The sequence below is a fragment of the Gossypium hirsutum genome, chromosome D09, assembly GCF_007990345.1.
Source record: "Gossypium hirsutum isolate 1008001.06 chromosome D09, Gossypium_hirsutum_v2.1, whole genome shotgun sequence".
Classification (NCBI taxonomy): domain Eukaryota; kingdom Viridiplantae; phylum Streptophyta; class Magnoliopsida; order Malvales; family Malvaceae; genus Gossypium; species Gossypium hirsutum.
In genome coordinates, this window is record NC_053445.1 from 27,917,759 (window position 1) to 27,936,732 (window position 18,974).

General features: G+C 32.2%; 1 non-coding gene across 1 annotated transcript; it reads left to right on the forward strand.

Moving 5' to 3' along the window:
* The first annotated feature begins 1,368 nt into the window (after positions 1-1,368).
* On the forward strand, positions 1,369-1,475 carry LOC121221526 (small nucleolar RNA R71). The gene has a single exon (XR_005918917.1). It is a non-coding gene; the product is annotated as a small nucleolar RNA R71 (small nucleolar RNA).
* Positions 1,476-18,974: the final 17,499 nt, after the last annotated feature.

Here is an 18,974-nt window from a genome sequence, read left to right on the forward strand (position 1 = left end):
ATGACAATTGTAGGTCTCACCTTCCCTATTCCACGCTTCCTAAAAATAGACATAGGCGTTAGATTTATACTTGCACCTAAGTCGCATAATGTTTTGCCTAGATAATGATTTCCAATAGTGCAAGGTATAGTAAAACTCCCTAGATCCTTTAATTTTGGTGGCAATTTGTTTCTTAGCATTGTTGTGCACCATTCAGTGAGAGCAATAATTTCGAACTCCCCTAACCTTCTCTTCAATGAGAGCGACAATTTTCATATTTGGGCATTTGTTCCAAGGCTTCCACCAACGATATGTTGATATATAATTATTTCAGGACATCCAAGAATTTCTTGACTTGAAAATCTTGCTTAGATTTTTACAAATGTTGAGGAAAATGTGGCGGTGGCCTTCTTTCCATTTGTTGAGGTTATTTTTTCGTGGCATGTTTATTGGCAATACAAGATGAATCTATTCCAACATTTTCATGGTTGCTTATTTCTTTTGTAGCCTACTCAACTAATGGTTCTAAAATATTCTTATTTGTGAAATTTGAACTACCTTCTTCAATAACGGTGTCATTAACAACTCCTGGTAGCTACGTACCACTTCTAAGTGTCATGGCTTTGCACTGCTCCTTCCCTTGAGATCGTGAATTTATGGTATCACTCAACAGTGATCCTTGCGATCTTCAGCTTTATGCTTTGGCAATTTGCCCCACTTGATTTTCTAAAACTTTTAAAGATGCAGCTTGACTTTGAATGATAGCATCGTTCTTGGCCATGTATTCCTTCAATAGAGCTTCCATAGATGAAGAACTTGAAACTAAATTTTGCTGAGCATTTTGCCGTGGCATGGGCTGATTGTATCCAGGTGGTGCACTCACAACATTCTGTCGAATAGCATTACTAGAATTTCTCACCCCTTGATTACTCCAACTAAAATTGGGATTTTCTTCTGCCCTGTATTATATGTATTGGAATATGGGTTGTTATTGTTACGATTAAAACTTCCCATATAATAAACTCAGGCTGGGTTCGATGGGAATTCATCAAAAACAAGATCTTCTCGACAATAAACACATGCTAACTCAGCTGCTTTCGTTTCCGCACTGCAGCTGGTCTTTTCAGTGTTTTAATCATATTCATTAAAGATGATACCTGAGTTCTTAAGGAAGTAATCATATCAAGTTCTATTGCTTCAGCAACTCCTCTACCAGTCCCTACTCTTGTAATGGGGCATTGATAATTGTTTTTTGCAATCCTCTCTAGAATTTCATATGCCTAATTATATGATTTATCGAGCAAAGTCTCATTAGTAGATGTGTCATCTACCATCCTTGTATGCGCATTCAATCCTTTGTAAAAAATTTCCATTTGCATCTTATGTTGAAAACCATACATTGGGCATTTTCTAATTAACTCCTTGAATACCTCTCATGCTTCATATAATGTTTCATCCTCAGATAGCCGAAAGGACGTAATATCGTTCCTCAATTTGGCATTCATGTTTGGAGGATTATATCTTAACAGAAACCTATAATAAAGTTTATTCCAAGATGCCACTGTACCTGACGGGAATGCATTTAACAATGCTTTGCCATGATCTCACAATGAATAAGGGAATAACTTCAGTCTCAAGCAATCTTCAAGAACACCCTACTACCTAAATAAATCGTAGACTTCCAAATAGAGTCTTAAGTGCAACCGTGGATCTTCAGTAGGCAATCCACTAAACTGCCCTAATGTTTGTAACGTTTCAAACTTCACTGGCTTTAACACGAAATGTTGAGCTTGAATATGCAGTCTGACAATTCATGGATTCAGATCATCCAAGATCGACACTACATGTACTCTGATGGGTTTGTGTCTATCATCTATTATTCGAGGAATATCAGCATCCCTTCCATTCTGATGTAATGGCTCTTCTCTAACTTGATCATTTCTAATTCTTTCCATTTCTCGCAATTCTTTTCTCCTTCTTCTCAAGGTTCTCTCAATTTCTAGATCAAAAGAATACTCTTCAAGTGCAGAGATATTAACACACCAAATTTTAACCAATATTGACGATCCCCGGCAACGACACCAAAAACTTGGCACATGTGAATGTGTAATGCGAATGTGCAAGTATACACGTCAAATCAAGTAATAAAGTAATGAATATTACCTTCACAGGGTTCAGAATTGATTAAAAAAATTTGTTATGCTATTACTATGAATTTGACTAATTAAATTATGCAAAAGAAACATATGACAAATTAATGAAGAGAATTAATGAATGGATTAATAAAATTAACTATGAATGAAAAAATGATAGGGCAATTGAAATTTTGTGGCAATTCAAAAAAATAAATGGGGAGGATTTGTACTGTTGAATGATAAAGGTTGGAATTACTCAGGTTTTATTTTTATATCATAATAATGCCATGGTAAAATCTTAATCATTCTATTGCTCAGAGATTCACTACTACAGTATGCTTCTTTCGAGAGCCAAACTTTAAGCTATTATTCTAAGTTTTTGTATGTCTACAGAACTCAAGAATGATATCTAATTTGTTCTTTCTTTCCCTATATAGATCGCAACTTCTACTTCTAAAGTGTTACGAATATTCTTTTAAATACTCACCTGTATCAATAGATAATAATCCAATTTATTTAATATTTTTAGAATTAAGATAGATCTAACAACATACCATACAATCATCTATGTCTAGAGCTTGCATGCATGCATTTAAAATAATCACAAATCAAATGAAACAATAATCTACTCAACATCAGACCATGGGCATTAAAGAGAGTAAAAATTCACCAAAATAATTCCAATCCAATGAGACTTAACTCATGGATTGGACATTCAAATCTAAAATAAAACCATTCAACATCATCATTCAAGTTTACGAATCACAAAAAGTTCAAATCAAAAAATAAATGCAGAACTACAGGAAGCTCTCGCTACTCCAACTTTCACTTTAATACTGAAATTTGATGCAAAACCCAAGGTAGATTTCTCTTCCCCTTCCTTACGTCTGTGATTTATGCTCTGTATATTGCTACATTCTCCTCTCTTTTCTCTGAAATTTTCCACGAGAATTCGATGTAAAGAAAAACTACTCTCTAATTCTTCTCTCCCTAAAATCCTCGTCCCCTCTTTTTTTTCTCTTTCCTCCTTTATAGGGTAGTCCCTCCCTCTTAGCACACACCTTTTGCTTCCTTTTTTTCAGGGTGGTTTATCTTGTACAAGTACAACTGACTGAGAGTGACGTGGACTGAATGCTACGTCATCTTCCTGGAATTTCCATGGCATTCTTGTTGGCAATCTAACCATCATTTTTCCATGGCAATACTTCACTTCCTTCATTTTATTTCCCCTTTCTCTCTTCTCTTCTCTTCTTTATCCTACACCTGCTACCAACAATAACAAACACTTTTCTTCCCCAGTAACAAATAATGATATTTATACCACAATCCAAGATTTGTTATGCAATTTTTTAAAAATATCCTAAAAATGCAAACATATTTACTTAATTACAAACAATTAATTCAATCTAGAAGTCTGAGATATAACTATTTTCAAGAGTTATCACCTTTGCATGATTTCCTTCTAATATTTTGCATATTTCATAATTTTATCTATGATTCCTAATAAAAAAATTTACATTGATGGATTTAAATAAATTAAGAAAAATTATAAATTCTACCTCGTCCCTCTTTTGTCTGTCCTCTAATCTCATCAAGAATGGTACCTTTGTTATGCTTGGGTTCGATATCTCCGGATCAGACATTGGTTATGCTACCTCCTCAATCAACTTTTGGTGTTTAGCTTCTTCCTCCTTTGTGGGTTCATTGACATCTTCCGAAATTTAATGTGTTGCCTGCTCACAAAGTGATCGTCTTTGCGTGCTCCTTTCCACTTTACCAATGGTTGTTCTCCGTTTTGCTAGGGAGACTTTGACTATTTTGTTTTTGAAAATTGTCATCAATTGTCTCATTTGGTCACATAGGCTATCCATTCGGGATTCAAGTCGCCCACACGTAGTTTGGATTTGTCAAATTTTCATTTTCATGGTTAGCATCTCTTCCTCTAATTGATCAAACTTTTTACCACATGAAGCATGGTCATTACTCATGGTACATTGTTGTAGCAGTGGAGGTTGATGGGGAGTGTTTTGTCGAGTTTGTGCTTGAATTGCTCCTCCTTGATTACCTTCCCATTTAAAGTTCAAATGATCCCTCCAACCAGGATTGTAGGGCTTTCAGTAGGGATCTCGACCCCTATTACCTATATAGCTCATCTCTTTCAGTTGGTTTTTTGAATGTGGCTCCGCTCTCGCCGGCTTGGCAGGTGTCTCCAAACGGTTAGACATTTCTAAAATTCGTTTAAATCGATTATCTTCATTTTCTTTGTTTACCACTTCCGCTATTGAAGGCTTCGATTGGTACATAAACCTCTCTTTAGCCCACATGTACGAATTCATAGCCATATCTTCAATGATTTTATAAGCCCATTCGTATGTATAGAACGATGAGAGATCCGTCGAATGCTCCATCTAGGTTAGATCTGACATGTCCATCGACACTATTGTAAAATATTTGTATCTAGAGCCATGCTTGCAGTTCATGATGTAGGAACTTACTTAGCATCATCTTCAAACGCTCTCACGCCTTTTACAGAGATTCACCTTCAAATTGTTTAAATTTTCTAATCTCCCATCAAAGTTAAATGGTTTGACTAATTAAGAAAAATTTATGGAGAAATTTTTCTGCTAGGTCATTTCATGTTGTAATGGAACTAGGTTCTAATGATTCTAACCAATTGGCTGCATTGTCGCATATTGAAAACGGGAATAATCATAGATATATAGCGTCGTTAGATACCCAGTTATACTTGAAGGTATCGCATAGTTGCAGGAACCACTTTAGGTGCTTATTCGAGTCTTCAACCATGTTCCCTTAGAAATGCAGTGTGTTTTGGATCATCTGGATGGTGATCGTCTTTATCTCAAAATTATTGGCGTTAATCTCTGACCGTTCTATGCTTCCTTGCACTACTGTCTAGAGTAGGTAAGGCATACTCACACAACACCTGCTAAGCCATTGGGACTTCTTCCTGATTATTTCTTTCTTGTTCACGTGGCTCTTCAAACAACAGATTTTCTTGGGGTAAATTTATCACCGCAGGTGGATCATTGTCCATTATTTGGTGATTGCAACTGTGTATTTGTTCCGAATCTAGGTAAGGTTCAATTGGAATGCTGAAGCTTTGGGTCATAAACGACCTAACAAGACATTACAGCTAAAGATAAAAAATAAATAAACCAAAATTAAGATCGTATAAATAGGTCCAAATGTTTCTACTTATCTTATTAATTATAAAATTTTTATTTTCAAAATTTATTGCCGAACCCTCCTCGACAACAGTGCCAAGAACTTGATCGCCGATATAGAATAAACGAGTTATTGTTTATAGAATAAATACAACACCAAAAATATAAGAATTAAAACGACGGTGTCTGTAAGTGCACAAGTCAAATTGTAATATAGTTTCTACAATAAAATATTTGGAAGTATTTCGAGGACCGTACCTAAGAGATGATGGAATAAATAGTGAAAATATTTTTACAATAACAAGTCTAAGTAGTATTAATTATTTCCTATATTACGATTAATCATAAAATAAATTAATAGTAATAAAATAAATAAATACATAAATAACGAGAAATAAACAAATGAACTAAATTGATACACCAATCAAGAAGATTAACTCGCTTCAGGGTTTGTAACTAACTTCAGATCAAGGTTTTAGAGTAGATTACTAATTGATTAACTAATGATTACCTCCCAACCTCTAATTAACTAATCGATTAGTTGATGCTCACTTATCTCCCAACCTTACTTTCTCAATCTGGATAAATTACGATTTACTCAGTTCAACTTATTTTCTGACCTCGCCTACCCTATGATAACTTATTAGGGTTGTCAAGCATAACAGTTAAATAACACATAATTTATACCAACTAATCCTTCTTGAGAAACCCCAAATCTTCCATTAATCATATCCACATCCATTCGTTAATCTCCCCTAAGGGATATTGCCACTCATGTTATTCATAATCTCAACTTTGATTGAATAAACCATGTGAGAAACTGTAAAATCTCACCCAGCAAAGCCTTATTGATTGAATATTATTTATAGAAGTAAGGCATACAGAGTAAGTTCAGAGTAGGTAGGCATTACAGTCAACTAAGTATAAGGATTCTTTGAGTGCGCCTTCAGGTGAAGTCTTCATTAGGTGAGCCTAGTGGTTTGGTGGACTCTTCTGAAGAGTATACACCACCCCAATTATTAGACGAAACATTAAGCCTTAGTGATAAAACCTTATTCTGAAAGAACTGTATGAATTATTATTTTATTTTTTTGGTTGAACAACCTAGTTAGACGAATGAGAATTGGTTACTATAGGATTAAGTTCTGTCACTTATCAGACCCGCATTTATGATGAGAGAGAAGTGCTTAGCCATTAGGAATGAGGCGTTCGAGGGAAATCAAACTTTTCTACTAAGTTTTTCCATCCATGTAAATCTATATAAAGCAAATTTTGACTTCTTTAGCAAGTTTTATGCTTTCTTTGGCAACCACATTTTCATTTCAAGCTTTCTCTACAATTTTTCTCTCGAGAAGCCCTAGACTTAAGATTTGCTTGATAACTTGGGTTCATTGTGCTCAACCAACTCCACTGTCATGAGGTACCTGGTAAATGTCAATGAAACTCAATTTATTTTCATGGTTATTTACGAGGCCCTAAGGTTTTATGCTTTAAGGTCAATTTGGGGTATAAGGGAGGAAACTTCTAGATTTTGGGTTTCCTATGAATGTTCATATTTAAATTGTTTAATTTTTCTGGTAAAATGAACTGATAAGTTAACTCTTCATATTATAGCTCAAGAAACTCTTGAAAACCCATGTGATAAAGGCAAGAGTCTTGTTATCTGATCTTGCTGCAATTTTTGGTGAGTTCCTTCTTACTTCCATGTATGTGTATTATATTTTTCATTGTCGATTATGGTAAGCACCCTTAACCCATGAGATGATGTGTTTGTGCATGAGTAATAAAGGTTTGTGGTTATGAGTTTAAGTTAGCTATCTGTGTAAATGGAGAAAAGGCCTTTCTTCGTGCTTAAGCCATCACCTATTATTTTTTAAATGAACTATGTTAACTGAGTTATGAAAATGAAATCATGGTGATGTCTTTAATGAAATGAGCATTGAACTAGCAGATCACGATACATGAAAAGAGATCATGTAGGCTCTGTTAGGGCATGTGTTAATACAAACCAAATTGACAAATCATGATAAAATAAATGAAATAAATGCTAAGGCTTGAACATGGACTTGGGTGTGGCTAGCACGAAGGAGGATGTTCGCATGGTTGCATGGGCATAGTGTATGCGCCAAAGGAATAGTGTCTGTAGTAAAGTCTGTTTGGAATGATATTCACCAATGGGCAAATTGTATGATTTGTTGAGTTGGAAAGGTTTATTGGTATTATATATATAACTATTGATATGTTTACCCTAGAACTCACTAAGTTCTTTGAACTTATTTAGTTACATTTCCTTCTTAGGATCACTGACAAAGTAAAGGCCTCCTTGAAGACTACGCCAGAGGACATCTATTCCATGAGAACTCTAAGTATTTTGTATTATGCATGGCATAGGGGTGGTGTCAAGATGGTGTCATTCAGGGACTGAATTTTTTTATTTTAAAACTACTTTTTTGAAACTGTTAGTTCAATTAAACCTCAGTAAAATGACTATGTTTCCTTGCAAAGTAAAAAGGTATTTATGTTAAATGATTAATACCAGTCTCATTATTTGTGTATGTATACGACGCCGTAGTCAAATATGGGTTACGCCTAACATGGTTTTAAGATCTTCCAAGGGAGTCACCTTGTTTTTCATTTTCCTTGGAAATGTATAACTGCATTCATATTTAATTTCTTAAAGGATTTGGAAATCACAATTGTTCGAATTGTAGTCTTATAAAGACCATGCCCGTATTAATTTAAAGAGAAAAAAATTAAATTCAATGGCACGCCAATCTTGGGTCCTCTTTTAAGATTGAGTTTGGGCCATTACAGAAACACAACCAATCCGGAGAAGAAAAGAGATTTGAATGATCGTGGATTGAATATCAAATGGGAAATAAAGTAGAAAATCTCTCAATTGGAATAAAAAAAATAAAACAAATGAAAAGAAAAATATAAAGTGAATACTTTAATTAAATAAGCAAGTTCTTGAATCAAAACTAATTCAAGAAGAAAAATAACAAAGTATTTAAAAAGCCGAAAAGAAGATAAACTAAAACTAATTCTAAACTACAATGGTTTTTGAAAGTGTCTAGATGACTTGATTACATTCAACCCCTAATGTCTTTATTTATATAGGTGTTGGCAGCCTAAATTAGATCTTCGACATGACTTAAGCCTTTGAATAAGTCCGATTGCACAGACGAAAATAACCCCAAATACTTGGGCAGTACGTCGGCCTTGTGTCACACCACATCCCTTGCATGGTGCGACACGAAACTAAAGTTTTGCCTTGTTTCATTCGTTTGTTGCTTTGATGTCCTAAGAAGCTTGTGCATCACTCAACCTTTGCCTCCACATCAATTGGGTCTTTATATCTCCATCTTACACACTCAATTGAACCAATTAGCACAACCTAAGGCCTGTGTCAGCCTATTGGGTCACAACAACTATAAAATGTGTTAAAAACAATTATTTTTATTAAATTTTAATCTGAATACCTAAATATTGGAAACATAATACTAAATCCTAAATTTCCTAGAAAACAAGATCCTTAAGTATGAAATTGACCCGAATTAACTACTACATTTAACAGTAGGTCAGTTATCTATCGTTTAACTAATACTAAGCGGTACTATGTGGTTGTATCGTAATACAAAATGACAACTTGTACTAAAAGATAAACCTAAATGTAACACCCTATACCGGGCTTGGTCGCCAAGCCCAAATACGGGATGTAACACCATCGTTTCATGTCATATACAATAAGAAAAAGCTCATTTGAAACAAATCATCGATCATTTCATTATTCATGAAGGTTTGAAGCCACTCAAACTTGATAGTTATCATTGTTTCATGCAAATCTTACAATAATTAGTCTTATAAACATTTTAAAACATGCATAAGGTCCATTTAGCAAAATCTCCAAAACATGTTCGTAGGTATCGATACTGACATTGGGGTATCGATATTTTCTCTAAGTGGTATCGATACCACTTGGAAAAATGATACCAAAATTGCATTCTATTTCTCGATTAAAAACCTAAATCTCGAAAATTATTAGTGCCTGTCATGAAATATCAATACTTTAACCCCGAGTATTGATACTCAAGCAAAGGTATCGATATCAAATCTCTATTCTGACTTTTTGCATGTTTCAAGCACAGAGGTATCGATTTTTAAAACCCGATTATCAATACCTCTGCTCCAAACCATAAAATTCAGCATACATATGCAATTAATTCATTTCAAATGAGTTTTTAAGCATCATGCATCAATTACTTCAGCAAGTACTCATCCAAGGACCATATCAGCAGTTCAAAATAACAAAATCACATCTAAGCAAGTAACATCAAACCAATTTCATGTTCATGAAACCAAGCATATTAATAACATGTAAACCTTATAAACAGAATCAAAAACCAGCAAAATGTCAAGAAACCAACATGGCTATAACAAGTCTACCATATTGCCTTTTCCTTAAAACATAAATAAATAAAGAACACCTACTGGATAACATAAAATTGGCTTGGATCACCTCTCAGAAAACCACAACGGTACGCAACTAATCTGCAATAGGTAAAGAAGGGAATGTTTGAGCTTAACAAGCTCAGTGAATGATTAGAATAACCACATTGCAAATGTGTCATCATGCATCCACAAGACAGCCATATATAAGTACAATTACAGAAGTCTTACGTCTAGTCATATAGTACCTATACATGTATTATCTATTAGTTCATTTACATAGTGTTTACATACCCACACAAACATATATCATGAAACACATATTCTTTCAAGCATATATCATATTTCACACAAGTCACATAAAATGATAAATTGGCACTTAAGGTATGAAACATAAAGTGAGCTCTATCATCACTCATCGGATACACGAATCTCTAACATACCTCATGGACTCATAGAGTTAAACATGTCCCATAAGTGAAGCATATAGCTAGCACTCTCCTTATTTCCCCTCACATGTCTCGTTGAATGGAGCTTAGATCACACTCTCTTATCCTTCCAACATGTTTCGGGGCCTCAACACCCAAAATCACTATACATATAAGTGAGTACTCACAATCCTATGGCATGCCAACTAGATCCAATGATTTCAAGATCACAATGCCAAAATATCCAATATCAAACACATAACACTTGCCAATTATCCCAGCACTACAACATATATGTACATATTTAGCATAAATCTATCACTATCATTTCACATATATATTTCACGTACACATTTGCATGATTCACAACAATTATCATAACCACATATCACAAGATAAAGCATCTCATCACTATACATATTTATTATCACATAAGCTCATAAATCACAAGGTAAACATAAGTATAAGGAAGCTTACACTCAGAATTTAGAGTAGGGGATTAGACTACTACTGGAATCCCAAAAAACTCATGACTCGTGTCTACGAGTAGCGATTCCAAACACTCGTCACTTTATCAACTTCCATAGAAAATTGAAAGCTCGAACTAGCTCTTCCTTTAACTCATAGAAGGCTCTAATGAATCTGAGGCTTCACACATAACAATCACACAATACACACAGCCAAATGACAGCCAAGGACCCACTTAAACTAATCAAAACACAAGCCTAAACTACCTTCTTATGTAACCAAACCCTTCTAGCATGACGGACTTAAAACACAAATATCTTGATCTACACTTAAAATTTTCACATGAAACAAGTTTCATTCATCCCAATATTCATCTACGGCTATACATTAACCTTTAAACCACACAAAACTATATGTTACAAGGTATCGACATTTTTTGACAAGTTTTGGCCATAATAACGAAAATTCAATAAAACATGAGAAATCCTTAACGAAACTTTGAATTTATTTTAGGAACCTTCTAATCAAGTTAAAACAAGTTGAAAACACTTTTAAATCACATTTTCATCCACAATCTCGAATTCCACCATTAATGACCCAATTTTCGGCTTTTAACCAAAACATGCAATTTCATAACTAAAAACTTAGTTTTGAAGTCTAGATAACATTAAAAACTAATGGGTAGATGAATGGTTAGCTTTGATGGAAGATTAAATGAGTTTTGATGCAAACCCGGAAAACCCCACGATTAAAGAAGATGATAAAATCTATTGAGTTATTGAGTGTTTTTAAATAGATTTTATGGATGTTTAAGGCGTAGATAATAGTATAAATCAAAGAATCATGGTTTGGGAGTCAAAATTGAGTGGGGAGATCTAGGGAAATCAAAGGGACGTCAAGTACAATGAAGGTGGAAAAACTAATGTGAAAACATGTCGATGGGGGAAGAAATAGGTTCAATTTTAAAAATTGGCGAAACTGCAACATAAATGCTTATAGTTTTGACTCTATTACAAATCAATCCTTTTTCTAAAATTAAAGGTTTCCAAAGCACATTTCTAAAAAATGATTTGACCATTTAAAAACTATAATAAAAAATCACTAATATACCATGTCATGAATCTTCAAGCACTCTAAGGCCAAAATTCCTAAAATACCGCTAAAACTCCTAAGCCTTATTTTGTGATGTTACACTAAACATGTACTTAGTCTAATAGGAAATGAACAAATCGATTTAAAGACAAATATGATGTCTATCAAGTCCAATTGGGAAGATTTTTTCCTTGAGCATCGAAGCGGATGACTCTCAAAAGATAGAGACATAGATATGACTGACTGGACTAACAGTACATTAAATAGGATCCAAGTAGAATAGATCCTAGATCATTTATGGATTTATTCACTTGTGGTGTTCAGAGTATAACATGCCTTAATCATGAGTAGATGATGGACTATGTATGCATGACTCATATGCTTTGATGTAAGTAAAAGTCTAAGTTCAAATGAGTATATGACTTCTGCAGTATGTAGCATCATTTACAATAGTGGAATTCATAGCCTAACTAATAGGTAAATTTTATCCTCTAATCGGCATTACATGATAGATGAAAAGTAAATGTGGCCACCGATCATTTGTCTTTGTGATAAATGACTTGATTACTATTTAATAGTAATTAACTTTTCATCAAAGAGGATGCAATGGTTACCATGAGATAAAATATGATCATATTGGGAGAACAGATTTATCCCAAAGAGATTAAGGATATCCTATGAGGGTAACACACTTATGACAAGGTCATTGAACGAACACTTATTAAGTAGCTTTCACAATGGTATGCAATTAGGGAGAGCTCAGTCAAGATACTATAGTGGAATGACTTCGTGACTAAATAAATTTATAATTAATAGGCGAAAAGCTAGAACTTAATTATAAATTATTTGAGACCTAATTATATATGCCTAGTCGATCCCTCTGCTAGCTCATTGAAGCCAAAAATGAATTGCATGTAGAACTAAATGAATATAAATGAATGGAAATGATGAAGTTAGAGAAATTAGTCGCATTCACAAATAAATGCGTTTTCTCACTAAGTATAGAAATGACTTGATAATTAATTTAAGATTTTTGAATTATTATTTAATTATTTATAATTAAATAACTGGAATTCTAAAATTAAATTAAATTAATTAGTCATTATGAATCTGTTGAATAAAGAAATTAAATATATTTCCTTATAGATTCTTTTATGGTAAAGTTGTCATGACTTTAACAAAAAAATACAATTGGATTGAGAAAAATTTTAATTGGGAAATTAATTTAGTTAATGTAATTAATTACATTAATTAAATAAATAATATTTATTTTAGAAAATAGAAAAAAAATATTGGTTTGGATTAAATCATAAACTGTTTGGTCAAAATTCCAAAAAGCTCATATAATTAGACCCAATACATAAGAGGTCCAATTTCCCTCATATGAAAAGTGAGAGGTGAAAACTCTAGTAATATTTATTAGGGTGTGCTGCCCACCTATCTCCTAGTTGGACTAGGGGAATATTTTCTATTGAAATAATGTTATTTATTTTTGTAATAGTCTGTTTTCAATAAAATCGGAACAGTGGTTTTTGGATGACAAATTTGAACTTTAAATATTTATTTTATTAATTTTTTAATGTTTAGAGCATGATAGTAGCATCGTATAAAAATTTCGTTAAGAAATTTTATCATTTGCATGCTTAATTCGATAAAAAGAACTAAATCATAAAAGATGCAAATTTTGTGTTCTAGTAGTTAAAGGAATTAAATAGCTATAGAACTAAAATGTAAGAGTACTTATATGGTAATTAGACCATTTAAGTGATAGTGGACATTTATGGGATACGTTATAATGAAATTATTAAAGATTTAAAAGGATATTTTCGTAATTTAGTAATAAAGGTTAAAAATAAACAAAACAAATTAATCCCATTTTCATCCATCTTCTTCCTCCACCGAAAATGAACATGGAAGAACACCATTTAGGGCTTTGAAATTTCGGTTCATTCTCTAGCTCATATGTAAGTGATTTTTGTTCCGTTTTTAATGATTTTTATGTTTTCAAGATCGTTATAACTTAATCTAGCTAGCCCAGGGACTAATTTGTTAAATTTTTAAAGGGGTTAGGGTTTTTCCATGAATGTGTTCATGTGATTTTTGATGTTTGAAAGAACAAAATGCATCTTTGTTGATTGATAAGCAACTTTTGTAAAGTGAATTTTGTTGAAATTGTCAAATAGGTATTTATTTGTGAAGCGTATAAAATACATGGCGAGATGTGTGAATCTATGAAATGTATGATTTTTTTTGTGTATGTTTATAATTCAGCTATACATGGTTAGGGATGAAATTGCATGAATTTCAATTTACGAGCTTAAGGACTAAATTGTAAAAAAGTTAAAATGTTAAGGGTGAAATTATAATTATGAAAAAATATGGTTTATGGATTGTATTGAATAATTGAGATTGATTGAAACACTTATTTGAGTATAATTATTTATTTAGATCAAGATAAACCTCAACCGGATTTAAATCGAGGGAAGGCGAAAGTCGCGGATTAACCAATCATATTCCTACGCACTAGTTTTTAAAGTAAGTTCATAGTAGTAAATTGTTTAATTGAATTACTTTTTGTATTTGTACTTTATAATTTAGTAGATAACTATTGTACTTCGGTACCCCTGTTCGCACATATGTGCCCCTGTTATACTTCAGTATACTTGCTCGCACATACATGCCCTTGTTGTACTTCAGTACCCTTGTTCGCATATACGTGCCCTTGTTGTACTTTGGTACTCCTGATAGCACTTTCGTGTAGTGTTTACATTTCAATAACATCAATCAAGTAAAATAAGAGTTTCATTCAATTAATGTTAAGTTAATTAATTTGCTATGTATTTACTAAGCTTTATAAGCTTATACGTTTTGTGTGTCGTTTTGTAAATTGCTTTTGCTAACTTGGGACGGATCAAAATTTCGGCTCACACTACCCATCATCGTTGGTAGCTTTTAAACTCTTTTGGGATTGTGGCATGTATATGTATCTATATAAGTATACATATGTATGTGTCTAGTTAATTTTGGTATAATAATGAAAATATTAAGTTATGTGTTTGAACACTTGTTTTCTAGGTTGTATATATGTATCTTTTGACTTGAAAAATGATATGGATGCAATCACTTGTGAATGGTTTAATGTTGACGAATTAAGTGTGATGCTAGCATTTATATCTTGGATAGGTGGTTGAAAAAAAATTAAAGATGAAAAGCTAGTTTAAAAATGCATGTTATAAATGTTTTGTGGTATCTTTGATATGAGGTGGTTTGGTATCTTTGCTATCAATGACATATAAGCCTATTTGTGTTGGTAGTGGAATGATACAATTGGTATCTTTTTGATGTTTGGTTTTTAGGTTATTTAAATGGCATATGTTGATGTAAATTTAGTTTTGAAGTTAGTGAACATTATGGCAAATTTAAGTATATGATTGCACATGAATTGATGTTATGATTAAGGTGCCCTTTGGGCAAATTGGTTGGATGTATATATACCATATTGGGATTGCTTATTTATGCTTGGTTTTAATGCAATTTGAATGCTTGATCATATGTGCAAATGTGGTTGTAGGTTTATGCTTGAATAGGTGAGAAAAATGGCTTGGAAATGGCCTATTTTTCGTCCACACAAGCAGAGACACTGGCATGTGTCTTAGTCGTGTGTCCCCTGTAGCTTTCAAAGGGTTGCAAGTCAAGCTATTACACGGCCTAGCACACGGCCCGGAACACGAGCGTGTGGGGTTATTTCGAATGGTACACAGTCTGGCACACGGGCGTATGGCTTGGCCATGTAACCCAAGTCAGTGAGTTACACAGGCATGGACACGGGCTGGGGCATAGCCGTGTATCCCTACTTCGAATGTTCGCAGGGGCATGTCCCTTAGCCGTGTGACCCCTACAGTTTGAAAATTTTATCTTTTTTCGAAAAATTTTATATGTTTCTAATTTAGTACCAATTCTTTTCTAATGTCTTTTTAGGGCCTCGAGGGCTCGTAAAAGGGACTGTATGAATGATTTTGGATGATATTGCTATGATTCATGTTATGATTTCTTGTTGTAATAAAATGTTCATTGAATGATGTTATCCTCAGGTAATACTCTATAGCCCTAATTAGGGGACGAATACGGGCTAGGGCGTTACAATTTAAGCCTTTTTCAACCAAGATTCTTCTAAGTTATAAATAGATGACATCGATTGACCTTAAAGACACACATCTTGAGTATCTATGTTATCGTTATTCTGCCAAAAAGTAGTAGAAATTTATTAATTAAGATTAAATCCTATTTTTTGAGAATTGCGATCTTTATCAGTTTCTATAGAGAGAATTAATTTCCTACTAAAAGTAATAAAATTATTTCTTGTTATGTGTTTGGTTCGTATTGCTTGAGCCCCCACTCAGAGCAATTTAGGGTATGAGGTGAAGAAGGTCGTTTGGTTGAAAGTCAGGACCGTCTTAGATCTGTATCGCGCAAAACACATGTATTTTTCGATAAAATTTTATTGTTGCTAATAACACAAATTAGCTCGATTATAACAATTTTTAAACTTTCACTATTACTATAAACCATTTCTTTAACCGAATTTTTCCAGCAGGCTTGATATAACTTTGCAAGATAATGAGGTGTACGTCAAGTATTTGACCAATGTTCTTTCATACAACATTGATAGCACAAATTTTCTATACTTTTTGAAGTATTGATTAGACCGTCTTTCTTTTTCTTTTCAATTTTATTCTTCTTTTGATGGTCAATATTTCCACCATGATAACAATAATTATTACATCCTCAATCACGTCCAAAATTACAATCACGGTCGCAACCACAACCATAATTTCTTTCACTTTTGGAAGTATTGTGTACTGCCACATTCACTTTTAGGGATGGAGCAAAACTAGTGGAATGACTTTCATGATTTTTTGAGTAACAACTTATTATTTTTCTCGGCCATAAAAAGGCATGAGATTAATTTAGAGTAATTCTGAAAACTCTTTTCACAATATTGCTGCTACAATAGCACATTAGATGAATGAAAGGTTGAAAAAGTTTTCTATAATAAGTTTGCATTAATAATTTTCTCTCTACACAATTTTAATTGAGAGCTTATCTTGAATAATGCAGAGTTATACTCTTTGATTTGAAATCTTGCAACCTAATGTGCATCCAATCATAACGAGCTTTAGGAGATATTACCATTTTTATGGTCGTATCTTTCTTTCAGATTATTCACAATTCAGTGGGTCCTTTATGATCAAATATTCTTCTTTCAACCCTTCATGAAGATGATAACGGAAGAAAATCATAGTTTTAGCTTTGTTTTGGTTAGATCCATGATTGCCTTGCACAATTGTATTTCAAAGACCTTTAGCATGTAGATGGATTTCATCATTAAGTATCCATGATAAATAGTTTTTTTCTAGATATATCAAGAGCCGCAAACTCGAGTTTTGAAATTTTTGACATAATTATCACTAAAACAAAACAATAAAAGAATCTTTACAAAATAATAAATTTACTAAAAAAGGAATAGTAATAAACCAATATATTTGAAATATATATTTAATAGATAAATATAAGAAAAGTTTTACCAAAAAAAATCTAAAAAGGTTGGTGACGAAAGCATACCAAATACGGAAAACTAGTTATATATATTCCTTGGTGTTCATTCTTTTGATCTCTAAGGTAGCCGAGTGGTTAGAAGGTGATGAAATTTTTAGAGGACGTGGGTTCTAGTCTTATGTTTACTAGCTTTTGGCTTTGTTCTCTTTTCCGATAGTAATGGATTTTATAAATTTCACAAATGGCTGAAGTAGTTAAGCAAATTTTCTTGACACTGAGGTTTGAAACTTTTTAGGTTAAAGGGGGGATTTTTTTTTTTCAGAAAAAATTTTAAAGAGAGACTTAAAGGAAATCATATAATCATGCCGATAACGTATTATAAAATAAAAAAGGTAAAAAAAATGGGAGAGCAAAAGAAGTATGATATTTTATTAATCAAATAGGGATGTTAATGAATACTTCTCCAAAGTCTATATTTATAGAGATAAGAATTATAAATAAAATAAAGCTCTACTTCTAATAAATATTAGAATCTTAAAGTGTATCAAACTTAATTTTATCTTGATGGATATTCACTTAATAATAAAATATTTATAATATTGATATTAATTATTTTTAAGTAACATTGTCTATTTTACATTTTGCTCAATAATATTATTAGTAGTTTTAACATTTTTTTTTAATTTTAGAATAATATTTTAAAATTATTTCTTATATTATTTATAAAAATTATAAAATAATTTAATGTTTATATATAACCAATTAGTAGATATAATACATACACTTGTTTGTATGAAAGGATCATTAAAGTCAATATATTACAAATTCTCTAAATCCTTGATTCTAGTTTATATTATATAAAATTATAATTATTTTATCATATTCAAAATCATCGAATTTAAAAACGATATCACATGGAATATGTGAATGTACAAAAATTGATTATAAAAAGGAGATTTGTAAGAGATAAAGAGATCAAACAACTTTATTAGATTTGATGGGGGAAAAAATATTTCCGACAACAAGATTTTCTCCTCTGGTCAAACTGACATAAACTTTGACATTTGAATCATTTTTCTGATATTTGTACACTTAATTAATTTGCCCTTGTTTTGTTAATATTGCTTTTGGCCTTATTTATTCCGTACCAAAATTCTTTTTATTTAGTTATAATAAGGTCAAAAACATTTCTTTTTATGTCAAGCAAATTAGAGACATTGAAATTTCACTTTTTAATTACAATCTTTTTTTTTTCTTTCAGAAACCAACCATGTTGTCAATTTCCATAAGTTTCTTAGAATCATGTGATGGGTTCTTGCATACTTGATTAGTTATCTTATTATTACTAGAAAAATTCCATATCTATTATTTTGATTTATATAATATAAAAATAAATTTTATTTATTTATATTTTAAAAAATATATTATTAAATTAAAATTAAAATTTCATATATATAATCACATCAAATTAAAATTATTAATAAAACTACATATGGAATAAAAGTCCCATTTCTGAAATGAGACATATAATTGAAGAAAGCTTAACCAATAATAAAGTAGATGAAAACTATGGCTTTGACAATTCACCGTTGTTTAATTTGTCTTAATCAATCCACATTCATGTAACCTAAAGGAATATGTAACCTCAAACTAAACTATATAGAGAAAGATCAAATATTTCA